Source organism: Macaca thibetana, chromosome 17 (assembly GCF_024542745.1).
Source record: "Macaca thibetana thibetana isolate TM-01 chromosome 17, ASM2454274v1, whole genome shotgun sequence".
Lineage (NCBI taxonomy): Eukaryota > Metazoa > Chordata > Mammalia > Primates > Cercopithecidae > Macaca > Macaca thibetana.
This window is the reverse complement of record NC_065594.1, coordinates 19387514-19411554: the sequence shown is the minus strand read 5'-3', so window position 1 is coordinate 19411554 and position 24041 is coordinate 19387514. Positions and strand designations below refer to the sequence as shown.

The 24041-nt window shown below is 42.2% G+C and overlaps 1 protein-coding gene and 1 long non-coding RNA gene across 2 annotated transcripts in view; both read left to right on the top strand.

Moving 5' to 3' along the window:
• Positions 1-24041, top strand: part of FOXO1 (forkhead box O1) — a 111411-nt gene that overhangs the window by 1559 nt on the left and 85811 nt on the right. The gene's annotated exons all lie outside the window — the stretch shown is intronic.
• Positions 304-12126, top strand: LOC126940358 (uncharacterized). The gene is made up of 2 exons (XR_007720726.1): positions 304-1404; positions 2953-12126. It is a non-coding gene; the product is annotated as an uncharacterized LOC126940358 (long non-coding RNA).

The window sequence follows — 24041 nt, the reverse complement described above, 5'->3', positions numbered from 1 at the left end:
GGCAGGGCGCGACCGGCCGTGGACGGTGCAGGGCCAGCCGGGCAGTTTCTGGAGGCGGTGCGCATTTTGCTTTGTTTTGGTTTTCTCTGGAGTGGCCTCGAGTGCCGGGGGCCGGGCGTCCCGAGCCCGAGGTGGTGCCTCCGACACGTGCGAAGGGGCGGCCACCGCCTGCGGAGCGCCGGCGCCTGGCTGCGCTGGGCGAGCTAAAGTTCAAGTGTGACCCTCGGCGGGGGCGGGCGCGGGCGGTGGCGATGGCGTGGGAGGGGCCCCGGGCGCAGGAAGCCCGCGCCTTTAAAGGGCCCGCGCGTCCGGGCCGGGAGCCGTGGGGCCAGCGTTTCTCCACGAGGGGAAGCGCCCGAACTTGGTCTTGCCCCTGGTAGGAGGCTTTTACTGAGAAACACAGAGGCTGCCCTGGGGGGCCGGAGGCTGGGGAGTGTGCGTCTTTTCCTGCCTTGCCACCCTGTTCTTGAGAATGGAGGTCCAGATGAGGGACCAGGCGGGGGGCTTTGCGACCAATTTTTTGAGGGAGTCGGAGTGGCGATGGGCGTCGAGGGAGCGATGCCTCAAAGGAGGATTTTTGCCATTTTTGCCTTATAGAGAGTGGCCAGTAGAGACTTAGCGTGGGGGCAGGCATTTCCCGACTCCGAGGAGAAGGCCCGGGGCGGGGGGGTGGCCTCGGCCCCGGGGAGGCTTCCCGGGGGCGGGGTCCAGTCGCCGCGCGGCCTCCCCAAGCTGACAGTTTCTCACTGTCACCGGTGGCGGAATTGCTGTAAAGGCTGTCTAGTTGAGCTAAACACCTTTTTTTTTTTTTTTTTCATCCCCGCTCTGAGACGGAGTCTCGTTCTGTCGCCAGGCTGGAGTACCGTGGCGCGATCTCGGCTCATTGCAACTTCCGACTCTCTGGTTGAAGCGATTCTCCTGCCTCAGCCTCCCGACTAGCTGGGATTACAGGCAAGAGCCACCACGCCCAGCTAATTTTGGTGTTTTTAGTAGAGACGGAGTTTCACCGTGTTGGCCAGGATGTTCTGGATCTCCTGACCTCGTGATCCGCCCGCCTCGGCCTCCCAAAGTGCTGGGATTACAGGCGTGAGCCCCTGCGCCCGGCCGAGCTAAACATCTTTTTAAACAAACCTTTCCTCGCCTCTCATATTGACTCCACAGCATAATAAAAGATTGGTCTTAGCTGCGCAGTTGTTAACACCAAGGTTATTTTACATACAGTGTCATCCCTGTGGTTAATGCGTGTCAAAGAGGTTAAGTTACTCACACCATATTGAAGTTCCTGGAGAAGGAAAGGAGTTCAAGATTCATTTTATTTTTTCCAAAGTGTGTTTTAGAGTAAAGGTATCACTTATCGCTTCATTACGAAGCATTGCATGCAATTTTACCAAGTGTTTCAAAAAGGTAAAGTGCCTTCTTACCTTTAAGCTCGGCATATATTCTATTAAGTCACAAAATCGAAATTGTCTGCTAAATCTTGTTTTACTTAACATTTGAATTTAAGTACTTACTTGCTCATCTATCAATTCCACTTCAACTGTTACAGAGTATTAGCCATTTAAAAAAAAATATTCCCCCCCCTTTTTTTGCATTCAAAGTACAGTGTGTACTTACACCATTCTTCAGTCCTTGGAAATGGATACAACCTACTTCAACTTGCTGGAGTGCCTTTCTTTAAAGATAAAGGCAGTGTTTTGGGTTATTTTTAGTTTTGCGTCTCAAATGGCATTGTCAGAGTGTTAAACTAGGAATGTGACTTACACTTTTTAAGATTTAGGTTTTTAAAAAATAGATTCTGATGTTAAATCATCTTTACAACCATTTTATCAGGTTCTTGTTCTGATTCTTTGAAAAATGCAAGAATAATTTAGTTTTTTTTTTTTTTTTTTTTTTTTTTTTTTTTTTAAATTTCTTTGCCAGAGCTAGGAGACCTGTTAAATTATCTGTCTGGAATTGGAGGCCCTTGGGCAGCTCCCAGTGGGAGCCTAATGGGGCTTTGCTTTGGAGTAGGCTGCTTTTCTCAAATGAGTAAATGTTTCAGGTGTAATGTCAGTTGGTTTAAGTCGGATTACAGCAAGTACATTTTCAGTTTGAGTAAAAGGGTATTTTAAGAAGAAAAGAAACAACCTGAGCTGTTGTAACTCATAACTAGTCTTCTGGTTAGAGTTTCATAAAAACGAGTTACTTGTTAAAACCAAGTTTCACTCTCAGATCTGAAAGACTCCTGTTCTAAGAGTCATAAAAGAGAAATTTTACTATGACTTTTTACTTAAATCCAGTTTTTAAATGCAAATCAACCAAAACTTAACTGTTTTAGGACTGAGGAGACGTTGCTTTGGAACAAAATATTTCCTGTGATTTACTACTGGGAATTAGGCTGAATCTTTAATTAAATAGTTTCTTGTGTGCTGCTTCCTGGGGCCTGCCTGAAAGTTTGAGTCATTTGCATAGGACAAACCAGTTGGAAAACTGTTAGTGAATTCAAAAACTTTTAATGTCATTCTTTAGATAGTTAAGTGCTGGTTATATTTGAAGGATATGCATTTCGTGTTTGTGGGGATGGTATGTTAAATGTCTTACACTTGTTTTAATATTGCCTAGAATTGCTATAAGGTCACACACAAAGTGGAACCTAAGACTTTTGGAAAACCCGGGATCTTCTAAATCTAGTGCAGTATTTATAAATAGTGAAACTTCATTTCCATGACCTGTTTTCTCACATAGAAAGCCTTCTAAAGCTTGGGAAGTGGTATTGTGAACTCCGATTTTTTTTAATAAATGGCAGTTTTGAGTTGACTCTTCTGTTTTGATATTATTTAGAACAGTTTAGATTAAAAGAATGACTATACCACTTAACTCTTCTTACATAAATTTTTAGATTGTTTTATTAGAGGCATCCTCTTTGATTTTAATTAAAGATAAATATTTATTTTATTTATTTATTTTTTTGAGATGGAGTCTCGCTCTGTCGCCCAGGCTGGAGTACACTGGCGCAATCTCGGCTCACTGAAACCTCCGCCTCCCAGGTTCAAGCAATTCTTCTGCCTCAGCCTTCCAAATAGCTGGGACTGCTGGCACGCACCACCACGCCTGGATAATTTTTGTGTTTTTAGTAGAGAGGGGTTTCATCATATTGGCTTGACTGGCCTCGAACTCCTGGCCTTGTGATCTGCCCGCTTTGGCCTCCTGAGGTGCTGGGATTATAGGCCACCATGCCTGGCCCCAAAGCTTTTTATTCTTAAGATAAATAATTGGGAGTGATGTTTCTTATTTGGCCTATGAACTGACAGTGGATTTGCTTATATTTTGAAATAAATATTTATTCTGTAATTTGGGTATAATCTGTAGGTGAGTCATTGAACCAGCCACAGAGATCCTGTTAGAAGGATGGCTGCTTTTCTGTTGCATGGTCACATTTGACTTAGAGAATCCTGGTGAGACCGAGTGGTTAGAGGATCTGAGGCATCTTTCCTACTTCTGGATTGTTACTGAAATTACCTTAAAGGAAGCCTTGATAATCCTGTATATGTACCTGGGGAAGCAAGAATGAGGAAATAATTTAAAATGGATGGGGGGATTATACAGCTAAATGTAGCATCATATTAAAGGCTGAAAGTTACCTGAATATGTCTGACAGCTAAAAGATTTTGTTCAGAAATTCCAGAATAGATGCCAAATTGGAATACTTTGTTTCATACTCCGAAGAACTTTACTTTTTACCATGGTTTTGTGGCAAGTCCGTGGTTTAGGGGATGGCGAGAAGAGTGGCCTCTTTTTGAATGATACTAAGTTTTTGTTGTTGTTGTTGTTTTTCTGAGATAGGGTCTCACTCTTTTGCTCAGGCTGGAATACAGTGGCTTGATCTCAGCTCACTGCAACCTCTGCCTGCCCCTGGCTCAAGTGATCTTCCCACCTCAGCCTCCTGAGTAGTTGGGATTACAGGCATGAGCCAATGCTTATGGCCTAGTTTTTTTTTTTTTTTTTTTTTTTTTTTTTTTTTTAAGTGACAAACACTGAAATACTGAAAATAAGGCATTTTAATTCTTATGTAAACTTAAAAAAAGGTAAAGGTCTTCAAGACCCCAAAATCGCTGAAAAGGTGTCACATGGGCAGCAGACACATAGATTTCATGCTCCGCACACACAGGGAATCTTCTCAGAGGTGATATGAAATGGGGATGAAGGGGAAAAATATTCAGTGGCAAGTTAGAATCCCTTGTAGACTCTGAACATGTTGCCTGTCCTTGTGCTTCTAACCCCTTCATCCAAGCATCTAAACTGCAATTTTGTATTAGACTTTCTAAGATAGCAACTGTATTTGGCTGGAATTTCTTTGGGGAAGCATGAATAATTTGCATTTTTCTGGAACACTCTGCCCTTGGAAACTACCCAGTTCCCTGGCATCATGGGAATTTACCCAGCCATTCTTTTGTCCTATATGTGCTGTAGCTTTGGGACTTTCTGGGGATCCTCTTGGAAAGGCAGTGTAAATACCACATAGTGATTGGGGAAGGCAGAATTTTCAATTGTGTGGGAGTTGGTCTGCTTCCCTGCAGTTCAAGATTTGCCTTTGCCTTTGTGGCAACAACTTGCAGAGACTTGCCCAACCCCCCAGGATCTCCCTGGGGTCATATAACCAACCACCTTTTCTTGGTGCATACAGAATTCTGTTGCCTCTGGTGGTGGTCCTCAGCTGTGAAACAGAAGACCACATGTACTCGAAAAAGTAGGTATTTTGGTGCCTAAGGGATATGCTGTGTACAAATACTTAAAGTGTAAATTGTGGAAGACATCTTCCTCTTTGCCAGTTGCTAATGAGGATGAACAAAAATTAAGTCAGTGGCACAGAAATTCTTTGTAGGTATTACTGCTTTTTATTTGTAGTCTTGTAAGGAACATATGAAACATGAAAAATACATTTTTGTATGTTGACTATTTTATATGGTTCAGCCTTTTAAAAAACTTGCTTTATTTATTAGCATCCCAGTTTACTCCACTCAGTCTTCTCCCTGTGGTTTATCAACTTGTAGGTTAAGTACCGCCAATAGTTGAATCTTGGGTTGACTTTTTCTTGCCACTTGGCAGGAATTTGGGCTACTTTTTTTTTCTTTCATCCATTTTTGTATAGTTTTGATAAAAGCTAAAAAGGAAAACAAAAAAGCAAGTTAGTTTTGATATTAAGCCAAATACAACTGAAAAGATATATCTGCAGCTCCTTATCATATAATTTAGTGAATTTTACCTTCACTTACTACTTTAAAAAGGGCATAAATTCAAAATGTGACCTTTATTTCAAGCCATATTGATTACAGGAAAAAAAAAAATCAAGGGAGAGCTGTTTAGGGAATTAGCCTATGTAGCCCCCAATTCTGGTTTTTGTTCTGATGATCCGTGAAGCTGCAGTATTTATGGGAGTTGGGGGCATGTGTGTCTAAGTCTTCCTTTTCTTTTCTTCTTCTTCTTTTTTTTTTTTTTTTTTTTTTTTTGAGACAGAGTCTTGCTCTGTCATCCAGGCCTGGAGTGCAGTGGTGTGATCTGGGCCCACTGCAACATCTGCCTCCTGGGTTCAAGTGATTCTCCTGCCTCAGCCTCCCGAGTAGCTGGGATTAGCGCCACCACACCCAGATAATTTTGTATTTTTAGTAGAGACAGGGTTTCACCATGTTGATCAGGCTGGTCTCGAACTCCTAACCTCGTGATCTGCCTGCCTAAAGTGCTGGGATTACAGGCGTGAGCCACCGTGCCAAGCCTGAGTCTTCCTTTTCTTTTTCTTTTTTTTCTTTTCTTTTTTTTTGAGATGGAGTGTTGCTCAGTTGCCCAGGCTGGAGTGCAGTAGCGTAATCTTGGCTCACTGCAAGCTCCACCTCCTGGGTTCATGCTATTCTTCTGCCTCAGTCTCCCGAGTAGCTGGGACTACAGGTGCCCGCCACCACGCCCAGCTAATTTTTTTTGTATTTTTAGTAGAGATGGGGTTTCACCGTGTTAGCCAGGATGGTCTCGCTCTCCTGACCTCGTGATCCACCTGCCTCGGCCTCCCAAAGTGCTGGAATTACAGGCGTGAGCCACCGTGCCCGTCCAAGTCTTCCTTTTCTTAACTTTGCTTTCAGAAATCATTTCTTATCTTGGATTCCATTACAGTGGTCCTCCTGCCATTTGGCTTCTCCAGTGGGTTCACTTATTTTCCCTTCTCCTACGCTCATTCATAAGTGTACCTCAGGACTAGTTGTGGACTTTTTCTCTGTTATTTTCTTAGATAACTTACTCTCTGTTGCCTTGTGTATCTAGTTACCTAAAGGCTCTGGATGTCCCACTTTTATCTCAAATCCAGTATATCTAAAACTGAACATACTGTATTTCCCCCTGCCCTCAGATGGCTCATTTCAAGGTCCCCAGTTGGGTTAATCGTCTAGTTAGGTCTCCGTAGTTTTCAAACCTTGATGTCCTCCTGAGCACTCTATTGGTGTTTAGTGTTCCCAAGTCTGTTAACTCTTCTTTCTCAGGGTCTGTTGAGACTTTCAGTTCCCACCCCCTAACCATTCTCCTAGTTTAGCTTTTAGTATTTCAGGCCTAGACTCTCCTGTCCCCAGAGCTTAGATCGTCTTGTGCCCCAAAATTCTGCAGATCTTGCTCAGTCTGCAAGGCTCAAGTCAGTTCACCAACTTGCAATCTTGGCTCCTACCCAGAGGAATTTTTGTCCTCTTAGTGAATATTTGGTTATCTTTTAATTCATGCTGCTGTGTATTATATATAATTTAACTTTAATGTCTGTATGTCTTGGCTTCTCAGTTATATTGTAAATATGTTGTTAGGAAAAAAATTCTTTCTTGAAACATGGGTCTTTTATATTTCAGCTTCTTGTGTGTTCAGAATATCAGTCTGTATCATGTGAGAATAATTTAAGAAGTAATATAACTAAAGAACAGTTATTTTATTTTCAACAGATTGTCAAAGTACTTTTTTTCCATTTATTTGTTGAATGATTACTGTGTACAAGATGTGCTAGGTACTTTTGAGTGGTAGCGATGACTCAAAACATAGATCCAGTAGGAAGACTAGATGCAACGTGTAAATAACTATGATATGCAGTGGGAAGAGTTAAGTGTCTTAGAGAAAAATGAAGTTCTGTATTGGCCATTGAAGCAGGCATTGAAAATGGGAGATTGGGCCGGGCATAGGGAGTCACGCCTGTAATCCCAGCACTTTGGGAGGCCAAGGTGGGCAGATCATTTGAGGTCAGGAGTTAGAAACCAGCCTGGCCAACATGGCAAAACCCCATCTCTGCTAAAAATAGAAAAAATTAAGTGAGTGTGGTGGCGTGCATCTGTAGTCCCAGCTACTTGGGAGGCTGAGGCAGGAGAATTGCTTGAACTTGGGGCAGGGGGTTGGGGAGGGCTGAAGTTGCGGTTAGCCGAGATCCCACCACTGTAGTCCAGCCTGGGCAACAGGGTGAGACTCCCATCTCAAAAAAAAAAAAAAAGCGGGGGAGATGGGAGATTGTTCCCTTATGATTTTGCTATGAAAATTTTCAAGCATTCAGCAAAGTTGGAAGAATTTCTGCTACCTTTTCTACTAATAACATTTCATTATGCTTGCTTGATCATATATCTGTGTAAATGCACATCTTTCTGTCCATTAGTTCATCTTATTTTCAAGATACATTTTTGGGATGGTGGACTGGTATTCATAAAGGCCTGAAAATTCGGAAAGTATCGATTTCTCTGAGTGCGAGGTCGGGAGATCGAGACCATCCTGGCTAACACGGTAAAACCCTGTCTGTACTAAAAATACAAAAAATACTAGCCGGGCCTGGTGGCGGGCGCCTGTAGTCCTAGCTACTCGGGCGACCCAGGCAGGATAATGGCGTGAACCCAGGAGGCGGAGCTTGCAGTGAGCTGAGATGGTGCCACTGCACTCTACCTTGGGCGATAGAACCAGACTCCGTCTCAAAAAAAAAAAAAAAAAAAAAAAATTCTTGAGTGATAGGCATATGAAATACACACAAAGTTTGAGAAGTATAGGTAGGAAGGACATGTTATGAAAATAACGCTGTGTTACAGACCAAATTTATCAAATGATATCTTTGTTTTTGCCAAATAAGAAATTATGAAAATATGATTACATTAAAAAAATTTTAAAATGCAACTTCTTGGGAACACACTTGTGTAAATATGGAGTCCTGTGGAATGCAGTTTAAAGCCAGTATACTGCAGTTGATTTTGAAACTGACATACGGAATTTGGCAATATGTAGAACAGATTATGTAATTGACTTAATGTGAATAGTTGGCATTTATAATGTATTTAGCTTTTTGCTTGATCTTTTCTTTAAAATTAACTTCAGTGAGGCCCAGTGTCCTGGTAGCAGAGTGATTCAAATAAAGATTACTGTTAAATGTAAGTCTTGCTTTTTTGAAAAATGAGAAATTCTGAATTGAAGTTAGCAATTTCAAAATATATTTAAGGCAATTGTGAGAGAAGGTTATATTGGCTTGAAAAGATATTTCAAAATGTAAATGTCAGTTCTAATATTACATTAGCTAAATATTAGATATCCTTGATAGCTTTCTCATTGTAATATTTATCTTCTCACTAACCCAAATGCAAGAATGAAGATTATAATGGGGTATTTCAGTAGATCCAGAGGAGGTTAAATTGGGATAGGCCAAACCCAAAATTGACACCATGCAGTCCAGTAGGACTGAATATATTCAGTGTTAAGTGTACTTGGAGTGAGTCTGACTAGCTCATGTTGAACCAAAAGGTTTATGCAGTAAAAACGGCATTGTGGCACATCAGAAGGCACAGATGCAGATTAAATAACACTCATCGGCCATTTAGAAATGACAAGTGTTTAGGAAAGCTGTCTCGGCATGGTGGCTCACACCTGTAATCCCAGCACTTTGGGAGGTTGAGGTGGGTGGATCACTGGAAGCCAGGAGTTGGCCTGGCCAATATGGTGCAATCCTGTCTCTACTAAAAATACAAAAAATTAGTCAGTGGTGGTGCATGTCTGTGGTCCCTGCTGCTTGGGAGGCTGAGGCACAAGAGTCCCTCAAACCTGTGAGGTGGAAGCTGTAGTGAGCTGAGATTGTGCCACGACACTCCAGCCAGGGCCTGGGTGACAGCAAGACTCTGCCTAAAAAAAAAAAAAAAAAAAAAAGAAATGTAGAAAATTATTTTACTAATATGTTTATCCCTATAGAAACAGACATTTTATTTAAAAGGTACACTGCTGATGAGGGTCGGGGGGACAGTGAAATAAAAGTAAATGAGAAAGCCCACTACCATGAAGTTTTATTACGTGTCTAAGTTACCTTCCACATGGAGAAAATAGCTTTCAAAGCGCACCAGGATCTCATGCTTGTATGATTGTTAATGATGCCGGGCAAAACTAGTCAAAACCAACCAGGAAACAATATGGAATTGGCCAGTCTAATTTTTTTTTTTGAGGTGGGGTCTCACTCTGTCACCCAGGCTGGAGTGCAGTGGCCTGATCTTGGCTCACTGCAACCTCTGCCTCCCAGGTTCAAGCGATTCTCCTGCCTCAGCCTCGCAAATAGCTGGGATTACAGGCACACCTGTAATAGTAGAGACCACCAGGTCTGGCTAATTTTTGTATTTTTAGTAGAGATGAAGTTTCACCATGTTGGCCAGACTGGTCTCAAACTCCTGACCTCAAGTGATCCGCCCATCTCAGCCTCCCAAAGTGCTAGGATTACTGGCATGAGCCCCCGTGCCCTGCTGACCACTATTGATGTTTGTAGATCCAGTGAAGTTCAGAATTACAGCTCATCTTTGGTCTTTTAATTTCTGTAAGTAAAGATATTATGTAAAACATATTCATCCTTCAACTCCTTTCTCATCTTGGTTCTAATTTTGAAGGGAAGAAATGTAGTAGGGTCTTATCTCCCTCAGGGAAGGGAGGTAGATCATTTCTTTCAAGATAGCCTATCTCGGCTGACCTTAAGTCATAGGAGTTCTTTAATTCTTAGAGACCTCTGCCTTCTCAGAGCCCAGTACCACCTCTAAAGTGTTGTGGCCCCTTGGTCTACACTGCAGCACCCCTCATCTGGGAAGTGCTGTTACTTCCAACAAGCCCCACTGTATCCTTTATACATCTCTGGCCAACCACATAGAAAACTTTCCAGGCTGTCAACTTTTTCAGTGTGACTTGGTTCCAGCATCTGTATACAGATCTTCAAGACCTAAAAAAATCTTTTTTCTGCCTTGATGTATTTTTCTCCCTAGATGATGTTTGTCTTAATAACAATGTCATTCATTCTTTGTGCAGTTGAGTTACAGGGCTGGTCCTAATGATATACCCCATGAGCTTAAGAGCCCTGGAGCCCCTACCCATCGTATCTGATTAAAGCGAACCTGTGATGAGAAAGAGGGTGGAAGAGAGGCCTTCCCTTGTATCCTTTTGTTCTTTTTTGTTTGATTAAAGATATTTCTTGGATAAACAGTTTTTCTCAATTGCTGTTCTAACAATCTGGAAAATATAGGTCATGGTTTTGTGAATCTCTGCTCTTACCATGTTAGAGATATGATAAAGCATCCAAGTTGAGTGGAAAATACATGTTTCTGTTTACAACCATGGTTTCCCCATCTTGAAGGTGTTAGAGTACTGCCTTTGCAAGTACTGCTGAGTACTTACAAAGTACTTACAAATCTTAAAGTAGCTAAGTGAATCTGGCATCAGGAAAGGGAGGGAAGCTCAGTGGTTGCATTTTGTAACTGCAGTAAAAAAGCCAATGTGCATGATTAATCTTCTAAGTCTTATTTGGGCATAATAAGGAAAGGAGGAAGAGGGAAACCAGTTTGGATTATGTGGGAAGATAAAGATTTCTTCAGTGGTTTGGTATTCTGAAGAGTTAGCTGAGGTCTGGAGGCACTGGGCTTTGTCTCTTCAGTGTTTCAGCCCTCTCCTTTCATATTGGTTTTCCTTTTTTAATTAAAAAATTAGTGCATTTCCTCTGCGGGTACCAGGCGCAGAAGCCTGCCATGCGAGTGGCTAAGGGAAAAACCCCCTTTTGAGTGAGGAATTCCCAGCACAGAATGAGAGGGTCTTCATTTTTGCAGCAGTGGCAAGGGTGAGAGTGAAAAGGCATCCTGCCTTCTGTATCTGAAAAGAAATGCATTTAGAGGTTCAGCATGGTGGCTCATGCCTGTAATCCTAGCACTTTGGGAGGCTGAAGCAGGTGAAGCAGGTGGATCATGAGGTCAGGAGTTCGAGGCTAGCCTGGCAACATGGTGAAACCCTACTTCTACTAAACCCACAAAAATTAGCGAGGCGTGGTGGCGCATGCCTGTAATCCCAGCTAGTCAGGAGGCTGAGGCAGGAGAATGGCTTGAACCCAGGAGGTGGAGGTTGCAGTGAGCTGAGATTGTGCCACTGCATTCTAGCCTGGGTGACAGAGCAATACTATGTCTTGGGGGCGGGGGGAAGCATTTAGATTCAAATTAAGTTTGGAGAGATAAATTATAATTGAATCACCTAATTCCCAGGCTTGTGTAAATATTGTGTCCTTCAAAGCTTGAAAACAAAATAACCACATAAATATTTGGGAGTGGTCCATACAAGTAAACTTCAAATACTTGAGACATTTTGGTTGCTTGGAAGCAAGGTCAAAGGAAATGGTTTGCATATGGTTTAGCTAGAAGCTCTTATTTTGGCAGATTCTTGAGGTAGTAATAGTCACAATGTGGATTTTATTCTATTTTGACATGAGAAAGTTTTTTTCTCTTCTAACCTTCAGCATAAGGTTGCATAAGTAACATCAACATAAGTATGTTTGGTCACCATAATTTTGTATCACAGATGATGTGCCTTAATGAGCTGTGAGGTTTAATTTGCAGAATCAGCAGTTTGGGCTGGCACGGTGGCTCATGCCTGTAATCCCAGTACTTTGGGAGGCCTAGGCAGGTGGATAACCTGAGGTCAGGAGTTTGAGACCAGCCTGCACCACATGGTGAAACCTTGTCTTTACTAAAAATAACAAAAATTAGCCAGGCATGTTGGCGGGCCCTCAGGAGCCAGAGGCAGTGAGCCAAGATTGTGCTGCTGCACTCCAGCCTGAGTGACAGAGAGAGACTCCATCTCAAAAAAAAAAAAAAAAAAAAAGAATCGCCAGTTTGTCACACCAGTAGCTTTCAGCCTTGCCATCATACTGTACTGTGATTTGAATATAGGAGAAAGTGGACTCTCTTGAGTTACAATTACCTGGTCTGTTTGCAGCAGAACTCTCTCTCTGCAGGGCTACCTCCTAAACGGGGAGGGAGGAGGGAGGAGAGGGGAACTTGCAAAACTTGTAAATATCAACTGGGGTTGTTTGTGTACTTGGCACCAAGCTGGTTGCATTGGAAACTTTTCTCTCTGGATGGGTAGGTATGTAGGCCATCATGAAATTTACATGTGATGAATGGGAAAGCTTCCTGTGGATCATCCTACCCTGAGAGTTCTGTAATCTGTATGACTGAATTGGTCTCTCCCCTTCAACCTTTTAGGATTTAATTTTCTCTTCAGTGGCCCATTATGACATTTACATACGCTGAATTTGAAAGATTCCCATACTCCCAGTCTCTTCTGTTACCGGTGTGCCTGGAGCAGTTTGTTGAACTTGTGAAATTTGTGAGATAGAATGAATTTTGTAGGACCTGGATTTACTTATAATAAATTATGTTTATATTATAAGTAAATGTATATTTATATGTCATGTATTTGTATTAATATGAAGGCTTTCTGATGATAAAACACTTTTTAAACATTTAGCAGTTGATGACTACATTTTAGAGGTTATCAGAATGTTTTACTTTTTTTTCTCTCGAAGTATTTGGTATAATTAAAAAAAATTCATGCGAAGGAAATTTATCAGGGTTAAAGATTCCTGTAATTAGGCATGTTTTGATGTTACTGACATCCTCCTTTCTGGTTTTGGAGTGGATACTTTCCTTGCTGTGACCTCTGTGCCCTGTAGTGGTTCTCCTAGGGAATCACATTCCAGTAATTGTGGATATTTCTTTTTTTTTTTTTTTTTTTTTTTTTTTTTTGAGACGGAGTCTCGCTCTGTCGCCCGGGCTGGAGTGCAGTGGCCGGATCTCAGCTCACTGCAAGCTCCGCCTCCCAGGTTTACGCCATTCTCCTGCCTCAGTCTCCCGAGTAGCTGGGACTAGAGGCGCCCGCCACCTCGCCCGGCTAGTTTTTTGTATTTTTTAGTAGAGACGGGGTTTCACGGTGTTAGCCAGGATGGTCTCGATCTCCTGACCTCGTGATCCGCCCGTCTCGGCCTCCCAAAGTGCTGGGATTACAGGCTTGAGCCACCGCGCCCGGCCAATTGTGGATATTTCTTTAAGGTGCTTTGTATTTCTTGAAATGCCATTTTGATACTTTCAGTGTTCTGAACTATACCTAGAATGTACTTTTTATATTTAAAAAAAAGCAGAATCCGTCCAGGCAGAGAGAGTAGTGTGTGCCTGTAGTCTTGCCTATTTGCAAGGCTGAGACCAGAGGATCCCTTGAGCCCAAAGGCCAGGCTGGGCAACACACCGGGACCATGTATCTTCTAAAAAAAAAAAAAAAAAAAAAGCAAAACTAGGCAAGGCGCAGTGGCGCACACCTGTAATCCCAGCACTTTGGGAGGCCGAGGTCGGCAGATCACTTGAGGTCAGGAGTTTGAGACCAGCCTGGCCAACGTGGTGAAACCCAGTCTCTACTAAAAATACAAAAATTAACTGGACGTGGTGGTGGGCGCCTGTAGTCCCAGCTGCTCGGAGGCTAAGGCAGGACAGTTGCTTGAATACAGGAGGCGGAGGTTGCAGTGAGCCAAGATTGCGCTGCTGCACTCCAGCCTGGGCGACAGAGTGAGACTCCATCTCAAAAACAACCACCACCACCAAAGCTAAACAAAAGCAGAATCCAGATTATTAAAATAACAATTTAAAAAGCATGATTGTCACAGGCTTCAAGAATTACCTGCCTGCTCTTGAGTGTTTGGTTTGGAATCGACCTGTCCCTGTGCTTGAGGAGTAGACCCTCAGGGTGTCACTGCCCTTCTTTGTGATCTCTTTTTAGCCTATAGTTCTTCGTGTGGTGCCTAACTCAGAAATAAACATTCTTAATATGTTTAGCTTAATTGAGATTCAAACCTCTTAAAAAGTAGTTTTGTCAAGAAGCATGTGAACCAGAGAAACTCCATTTTGAATAGGAGCTGGGTAAAATGAGGCTGAGACCTACTGGGCTGCATTCCCAGACGGTTAAGGCATTCTAACTCACCGAATGAGATAGTTAGTTGGTCAGCGCAAGATACAGGTCATAAAGACCTTGCTGATAAAACAGGTTGCAGTAAAGAAGCCAGCTAAAATCCACCAAAACAAAGATGGCCACGAGAGTGACCTCTGGTTGTCCTCACTGCCACGCTCCCACAAGCCTCATGACAGTTTACAAGTGCTGTGGCAGTCAGGAAGTTACCCTATATGGTCTAAAAAGGGGAGGCATGAATAATCCAACCCTCGTTTAGCGTATCATCGAGAAATAGCCATAAAAACGGGCAACCAGCAGCCCTCGGGGCTGCTTTGTCTATGGAGTAGCCATTCTTTTATTACTTTACTTTCCTAATAAACTTGCTTTCACTTTACTCTAGGGACTCGTCCAGAATTCTTCCTTGCGTGAGATCCAAGAACTGTCACTTGGAGTCTGGATTGGGACCACTTTCCTGTAACAGTTTGAATGTTAAAGTTTGTGCCATTGCATTCTTTGGTGTGATTGCTTTATTTTGAACTAGAGGTGGAGAATATAGGGATGTGGAATAAACTGAAGGGAATATATCAGTACAGATGGAGCCTATAATTTATTGTGAATTCTGCTTCCTCACAAACAATTGAAGGGTATATGTTTGAAGTCAGTCAGTTTCTGAATTTATTACCTAATTTGATTGTATGCCTTATACATTATATTTCTAAGAAAAAAATTAAAATAATTACGCTCTGCGATCTCATTTAACGATGTAGATGATCTTGGGTCATATAAAATGCTGAACATATAGGAGGACCCTACTTAATCATTTCCTTTGTGATGAAAATAGGGACACATTTCAATCAAAGACAAGCTGTTGATGGTTATGTTTCTTAGACTAACCATGACTTCCGCCTGTGTTTACGGCAAGAAGGGACAAGGAAAACACTTTCATCCACGGAAGTCATCATCAATTCTGTCATGATTGACAACTTGGGGGCCTCCAATTAAGCCTCATTTACACTCTCCACCCCCCCATTTTTGTTTTAGAAAATTCATTTTAAAAAGTGTATTGGGAGGAAGAAGTAATTAAGTCAGAGAGATAAAATGAGAACTTGAAACACTTAAGATTCTAGGGTAATGCATCAGATTGATTCTTTTCAAGACAGAATTGTCTGTGATCCTTAACTGTGTGAATACACTCCTGGGATTTGAAATGAAGACACCCCCTTTCCACTTAGTCATGTGCCCTATGAAGCTTGTTTCTGTGTGGCTTGCTGAGACTCACTTAAAATGACATTGACTTATATTAAATCTTAAGGTTTGTGATGGGCTTTTTGCACAAAAGCCCACTTCTCCAGGGGACATCCCTGCTCCCTCAGTTTGCTGTCTTGTTACTCTGGCCTGAAACAAGTTAGCCACTTTTCCGCAGACCTGCACAAGGCACATCACATGAAAGGCTGTTGATTAGAGCATAATGACTCGTTTGGTCATACTTATTGTGCAAATGAACCTGAATGTTACTAGGACAGCATATCCATGTAGGCTTAGAAAACTTAATTTTTAATGCCTGTTCTATCTTTCATCAGGCTAAAGCTTTTAGATTTATGGTTATTCATACTAGCTATAAATATATTAATAGTATTTTGGGCTGGCCAGATATGGGGTATGACCTTTGACATCCTGCTTGGCTATGCCTGGGAATTTGACATACTTCAATTTAGGTGGAATTCCCTTGTTTTGTTTCCTGTGGTAGTGTGGGGAAATACACATTTTGGCTCCTTCAGCAGAGGAAGACAGGAAAAAAGTAAAATTGGAATGCACTAAGAAAGTATTAATGATTTTATTTCTGCTGTGTATAGTTGAATGCACATGCTTTTTATGGAAGCCTGAGCCTATGAAAATAGTGCACAATAATGAGGAAATGCTAACAATCATATTTAGGTTTTGCGTTTTTTATTTGGATTTATTTTTTGACTAGTTTGACATTTTAGTGTTTTTGAACTGTTTTGCATCTAAGTATACATGGTGGAAAGAACTTTTTGTGATGCTTTTACTAGTATTGTCAGTACAAAGTATCAACAGTTGGGAAGAGCTACAAAAAGGAACTCTTAGCCAGTTTGTATTTTGACCTGAGGAAGGGAGTGTTCTGCTGCTACCAGCTAAAAGTTTATGAGTGTGCTTCTGTTTCCTGAATGTAATCAGAACCTCCATCAATAATTATCCCTGTGGGGGAACACAAAATGGCTTTCCTCTACTCTAGGTTCTTTGAGCCAATAATTAAATTGACATAAGGCAGACTAACAGGATAAAAAAAATTGTAGTTTCGTATGCATTGGTGACTCGAAGAAGAGTCAGATGATTGAAGCTTATAGAGCATCTTCAGCTATAAGTTAATGGGGATTATACAGATAAAGGCAAAAAGAAAAAGAGACTCTTACCACTCTTGCTTTGACCAGATTCTGCAGGCAGAGATGTGGGAGCCCAATGTGGTAAAAAGTTTTAGCTGCAGCTGGTGTTTGTCAGGGTCTCAGGATCCTGCAGCTGGAGCAGTCCTGGAGCTAGTGGTGTCCCAGCCAGTGAAGGATGCTCCACATTGGGCACCAGAAGCTATATGTTAGGGAAAAATGGCTTCCCCCCACACTTCTAAGTTCTTTGGGCTGGGCCGTGATTTAAATTGACACTAGATAGCTGGGCGAGGTGGCTCATGCCTGTGATCCTAGCACTTTGGGACGCCGAGGCAGGTGGATCACTTGAGCTCAGGAGTTGGAGAGCAGCCTGAACAACATGGCGAAACTCCATCTTCCCTAAAAATACAAAAACTAGCCAAGATGTGGTGGTTCACGGCTGTAATCCCAGCTATTTGGGAGGCTGTAATCCCAGCTGTTTGGGAGGCTGAGGCATGAGACTTGCTTGAACCCAGGAGGTGGAGGCTGCAGTGAGCTGAGATCAAGCTATTGCACTCCAGCCTAGGTGACAGAGCAAGATTCCATCTCAGGGCAGGGGAGGGGAAGAAATAAATAGATTGACACAAGGTAGACTCTTACAGGAGAAAATGTCATTTTATTTATACTTATGTTTGCACAAGAGTCCCACAATATATAATGCAGGTTCCTTGATTGAAGCTTATATTGTATACTGAGCTGCAGAAAATAATTAGGGTTTGAGGTTTTTGGTGGAGTGGTGGCCACACAAGTTATAGGAAGATGAGGGGAAGAATTATATGGTGAATAACAATTGTCTTGCTCTTGGGGATAAAGTCTCTCAGGTAATAAAAGTTGTCTGGAGCAGCCCTATTCCTGGTACAGATACTTTACTAATGTAGATTTCCTTTATGGATGCAAATTTCTTTTGCAAAAGGACAGCTTTTCTTGTCTACTCCGGTGTCTGCAGTTTCTCAGAATAACCAGCTCAAAATACGCCAAGGAAGTATATTTTGGGTGGCATATTCTGCTCTCCTACAGTCATATTTTGGGGTAGTGTGTCCTGGGTCCCAACATCCCTTTTGAATTGTTACAAAGTTCAGGCCGGGCACGGTGGCTTACGCCTGTGATCCCAGCATTTTGGGAGGCTGAGACAGGCGGATCACTTGAGGTCAGGAGATCGAGACCACACTAGCCAACATGGTGAAACCTGTCTCTACTAAAATACAAAAAATTAGCTGGGCATGGTGGCACATGTCTGTAATCCCAGCTACTTGGGAGACTGAAGCAGGGGAATCGCATTAACCCGGGAGGTGGAGGTTGCAGTGACCTGAGATTGCACCACGGCACTCCAGCCTGGCGACAGAGCGAGACTGTCTCAAAACAAAACAAAAATGAATTGTTATGAAGTTCAAATATCCAGAATTCGATGAAGCAGAGGGAAATTGCTGAAGCTGGAATTTTATAATATTCACCTTTTAGAAGTCACAGTAGTTGGCCGGGTGCCGCGGCTCATGGCACCAGCGCTTGTAATCTCAGCACTTTGGGAGGCCGAGGTGGGCGGATCACAAGGTTAGGAGTTTGAGACCAGCCTGGCCAACATGGTGAAACCCCATCTCTACTAAAAATACAAAAGTTAGCACTCCAGCCTGGGTGACAGAGCGAGACTCCGTCTCAAAAAAAAAAAAGTCACAGCAGTCAACTTTTGCTTTAAAAAAGAAAACCATAATTCCCTCACACCCCCCAAATAATCAATTAATAGGCTTGCTTTTTGTTCATTAATTTTTTCATTTCCCATCTAAGGCTGATATCCATCATAGACTAGTTAAAAATTTAGATTGTGGGGAGTCTATCTGTTCTTTTCTCAATTATTCACTAAATGAAGAGTGCCATGACTTTTTTTTTTCTTTGATACAGAGTTTCGCTCTTATTGCCCGGGCTTGAGTGCAGTGGCGTGATCTCAGTTCATCACAACCTCCGCCCCCTGGGTTCAATAATTCTCCTGCCTCAGCCTCCCGAGTAGTTGGGATTACAGGCATGTGCCACCATGCCTGGCTAGTTTTGTATTTTCAGTAGAAATGGGGTTTCTCCATGTTGGTCAGGCTGGTCTCAAACTCCCGACCTCAAGTGATCCACCCGCCTCGGCCTCCCAAAGTGCTGGGATTACAGGTGTGAGCCACCGCACCCGGCCAGTGCCATGACTTTTGAGGGTGCACATCTAAATGGCTGATGTTAAAAATGAGTACTTTTTGATAACCTCCTACTCCCCTTCCCTAGTTTTTCATCCCTTCTTTGCTTTCCTTCTCATTTTCAGCCACCTCATTTAAAATATTTGACTTGAATAAATTTCTCTAACTTTAATTAGATGAAAAGTTTTTTTAGTCATTGCTGGTTGCTGGTGTGAATTTTAAGTTTGCTACAACAACCCTATTTTACTTATTACTGCCTTTAGAAATAGTCATTGTTATTAATAGAACTGATCCCATTTAGAAATATTTGCAGGTGGTGATGATACACTTGAGCCTGGGCATGCAAGTCACCTTAAGGCCCATAAAGAGGAAATCCACAAGGAGGATGACTTAGGGGAGTGAGCTAAATAGAAGTTACCTCTGTGTATTTTCACCGTTTAAACTGAAAATATGTAAGTATGTGTTTGTCTTACCGTAGTTTTACTACCTTCATTGTGTCCTGGTAAATAGGACCTTTAAAATGGGCAAGGAAAGGGAGGGAAACAGGTTTTCTGGCATCTGATAGTCTGGAGGTATAGATGTAAATTTCTACTGAAACTGCACCTACCCAATCCTTTTCCTACTGTGACATGTTGTTAACTCACACTTGACTTTTGGGAGGAGATAACTACAAACTCATGCAGAAATACCAAGGTGTGAGGTAAGAAATCATAGCCATTTCAGTGTTCTAGATGTGCATGTCACTGGCTATTCTCATTGAGCTAAATGCCTTTGTGTTTTCAGTGTTGTCTCGACTCTGTCGCCAGCGGTAGTCTGGTTTACCAAATTCTGCAACCTTCCTGCATCATCTGTGTAGAATGCTAAGATTAGTAACTTTGAGATGAGTAGTGTTGGCTGCCTTCACATTCTGAAGTTCTTAATTTTAACTTCTAGCTTAGAGAATATGAGACCATGGACTGGATGGAGAAGTCTCTTAATGTTAGTAAAAGGAGTTAAAATTCTCAGGGTGGTTTGGTTTTTGTGCTTGAATGAGGATGGGAGAGAATACTGCCGTTCTCTGTGTTTGGGTGAATAATCCCAAAGACATTTTATATGTTGAGAGTATAGAGGTTTGACCCAGTCAGACCGGGCATTGTATAAGTGGGATGTCCAATACCAAGCTCCTGTAAAACACTTTAGAAGTTCCTGAACCATCATTGTATGTGTGACCTGGTATATCTCACTGGACTCATGTGCAGATCTTATGTTGTGATTTTTTTCTCCGGCTCTGGTTAGATTTGGCTTTTACTCTTATCTCTGGCTTCTAATCGGTCCTCCTTTCATTCTCCCACCCCACTTTTCTCTCCCAGTAAATTTTTCCTTTCTGTTAGAGGCAGTAAAGCCCTCACTCTTCCTTGTCAGTCCACATGGAAACTTTGCCTATTTGGCTCCCCTTGGGGTGTGGTGAGGTGAGAGGAAGAGTCTAGTCCTGTGCTAATCGCAGATTGTTGGGGATGTGTGTTTCAATTTCCTTTTGTCTCAGTTTCCCCACCTGTAATTTTGGAGCATGATAATGGGCCATCTAGTGCTAGTGTCTGCAAAACTTGCTTCGAGATCACTGGATGAAAGGTGCTGGTTAGATGTATTTACCGGCATGCCCTGGGAGGATGTCTTTAGATCACTACGGCATTTCAAAACCCATGTTGGGGTCACATCAGAACTATCGGAATTCCCTCTAGCATTTGCTCTTTATAATGCCCTCATGAGCCTAACCTAGGTCTGTAATTTTGCAGTAAATATTAGGAGTTTTTGGTTCTGTTTCTACATTGGTAACCAGATAATTCATATTTAGACAAGTCACATCACTGCTGTACTAGCGTCGTCATCTGTAAAATGGGGATAATGATACTGCTGGGAAGTACTTGTACGACAAGTTGAGGTGCTGAAAGGAAGGAGCTGTGTAATTATGCTGTATTACATATTTTAGCACTAGCCAAAATACTTGGACTTAAAACTTAGCAAACCTGAGATTCTGGGGCTTTCATTTTTTTTTTTTTTTAGATTTATAGACATTAGGATTATATAGAATATTTTTACATAAAAACATAAGATCAGAACCAAAGAAAGAATCAAAACCTTTAGACCTATCTTTCCTGGCATTCCTAGTAATTGTGTAGCAAGTTTGATAAGGGTGCTCTGGCAGACTTATATTGTTTTTCTGCTTTGAAAGAACTTCTGATGGGATGGGGAAATAACCTGGCAGCATGAGAAAGTGGAATATAAAATTGTATATCAACTGATTTCAATTATGTGAAGTATCTTAGGCTCTACTGTATAGCTACACTTGGGAGGAAATACACCCAAAGTTTGCAGTGGGTTGTATTTGGAGTGTGTAAATATGGGTAAGTTATGTATGTATGTATGTATGTATGTATGTATGTATCTCTTTTTCTTTTTGTTTTTTTCTTTTTGAGATGGAGTCTCACTTTGTCACCCAGGCTGGAGTACAGTGGATTGGTCTTGGCTCACTGCATTCTCCGCCTCCTGGGTTCAAGCAATTCTCCCACCTCAGTATCCGGAGTAGCTGGGGTTACAGGTGCCTGCCACCACACCTGGCTAATTTTTCTATTTTTAATAGAGACAGAGTTTCACCATGTTGGTCAGGCTGGTCTCAAATTCCTGACCTCGAGTGATCCACCTGCCTCGGCCTCCCAAAATGCCAGGATTATAGGCATGAGCCACCCCGCCCGGTCCTGTATTACATTTGAAGTAACAAACACTTCTAATAGAAACATTAACAATTTTGAAATGAAAATGCTGTTTGTGGTTTTCATACTCTCCTCCTTTAGAGAATTTTGGATTCAAGGAAGTCAAACTTGAGATTATTTATATTTTTTATTTTTGAGACAGGATCTCACTCTGTCTCACCCAGGTTGAAGTGTAGTGGCATAGTCTCGGCTCACTGCGACTTTCACCTTCTAGGCTCAAGCCAGTCCTCCCACTTCAGCCTCCCAAGTAGCTGGAACACAGGTGCACGCCACCATGGCAGACTACTTTTTTGTATTTTTGGTAGAGAGGGTGTTTTGCCATGTTGCCCAGGTTGGTTTCGATCTCCTGAGCTCCGGCAATCCACCTGCCTTGGCCGTCCAGAGTCTTGGGTTTACAGGCATGAGCCACCCTGCCCAGCCTATTTATGTTGTTAAAGGGAAGAGCAGAGGGCTGGAATTAAACTTTTGAGGGTCTTTTATGGGATAGACAGTGAGACAGGACTGAGCTGATCATGTTAGGATTGCAAAGGGTAAGTTTGCCAAGCTTATATCTGCCATCTGATAGTCTGGATGTATAGATGTAAATTTCCACTGAAACTGAAATTTACATTTATATGTGGTGACAGGCATGAGAGAGGCCTTTTTGGAGTATAGTTGACAGTGCATAAGTGAAGACAGACTGGTTGAGGGAAGTACACAGTGTACACAATCCATTTTGAGAGGGCATTCGCTGACTGTATGTCTAGATTGAGGTTTGGTTGCACTTGATACACATCCTAGCAATTCTTAAGAATGTGAAAAAAATCTGTAGAATTAGACCTGTTTTTCAAAGCAGTGAAGTTACACTATCTACAGAAAAGAAGCTGATATTTATTGTGTGCTTACTGTAGCAGGCACTGCTATAAATGCCTTTTATGTATTATTTAGTCTTATAAACATATAATGTAGATATTCCCACTATCCCCAGTTTGTAGATGAGGAAACTGAGATACGAAGTTGAGTAATTTGTTGGATGTTACACAGTAAATGGACTCAAGATGCCAATGGGTATTTATTTATTTATTGAGGTAGAGTATTGCTCTGTCTCCCAGACTGGAGTGCAATGGTGCGATCTCAGTTCGCTGCAACCTCCGCCTCCCAGGTTCAAGTGGTCCTCTCTCCTCAGCCTCCCAAGTAGCTGGGATTACAAGTATGTGCCACCATGCCTGGCTAATTTTTACATTTTTAGTAGAGATAGGGTTTCATCATGTTGGCCAGGCTGGTCTTAAACTCCTGACCTCAAGTGATCTGCCTGCTTTGGCCTCCCAAAGTTGCTGGGATTACAGGTGTGAGCCACCGCACCCGGCTGCCAATGGGTTTTTAACCTAGGTCTCTGACTCTTAATCACTTCAGTTTGCTACATCAAAAAGAATAATTTGGAATTTTGGAGAGAAAAACTAGGACTTAAATTTGAAACTGGAAATAATAAAGTAAAATAAAATTAACAGATAAATAATCAGTTAATTAACAGAATCTAAGCAATTAATGCACATACTGACAATCCTATGGTAGAAGTCTTACTGGCTCATCCAGCTAGTTAACTAGACTCTTAAAGATGAAAGATAGATATATATATGTTATGTAAAATATATGTATATATAAAATGAGATAGGAGATTTATATCAAAGTATTAGTGAATTCTCTTGTTCGCTGAGGAGGGAAATTCAGGTGTGTTTGTGGTGATGATTAATGAGCAGTTGGGAGGAGTTGACCAAGTAGCCCTGTTGTGGCTCATGGTGTGGTGAAGAGGAGTTGCCTGTGGTTTCCTCACCAGATGGATAGGAAGGGCTCTGTTTAGTTGGCTTCACAGTTGGCTCTGTCACCCCCTGCACATACTGCCTAGAAGATGGAGGAAAAGAACCTCCTTTTACGGGGAATGGAAACTTGTTCTTGTTGATACTGTGGGGTTGGCACATAGAAGTAACAAACACTGGCCGGGCACGGTGGCTCATGCCTGTAATCCTAGCACTTTGGGAGGCCGAGGTGGGTGGATCACCTGAGGTCAAGAGTTTAAGACCAGCCTGGCCAACATGGTGAAACCTTGTCTCTACTAAAAATACAAAAATTAGCCGGGTATGGTGGCAGGTACCTGTAATCCCAGCTACTTGGGAGGGTGAGGCAGGAGAATTGCTTGAACCCAGGAGGCAGAGGTTGCAGTGAGCCAAGATTGTGCCATTGCACTCCAGCCTGGGAAACAGAGCAAAAATTCCGTCTCCAACAACAACAACAAAAGAAATAACAAACACTGACCTGTTTGGACAGAAAAGACTTTGTTCTTGGGGTGAGATTAAGCTTCAGGAAGGCTACTGATCCTTCAGTTAAGGGACTAGAACAAAATGAAATCCTTAAGCTGTCATCCACATTTTACTAAGAACAGGTCAGCCCTTCCCATTAAGTACTGTCTCTGTTGCATG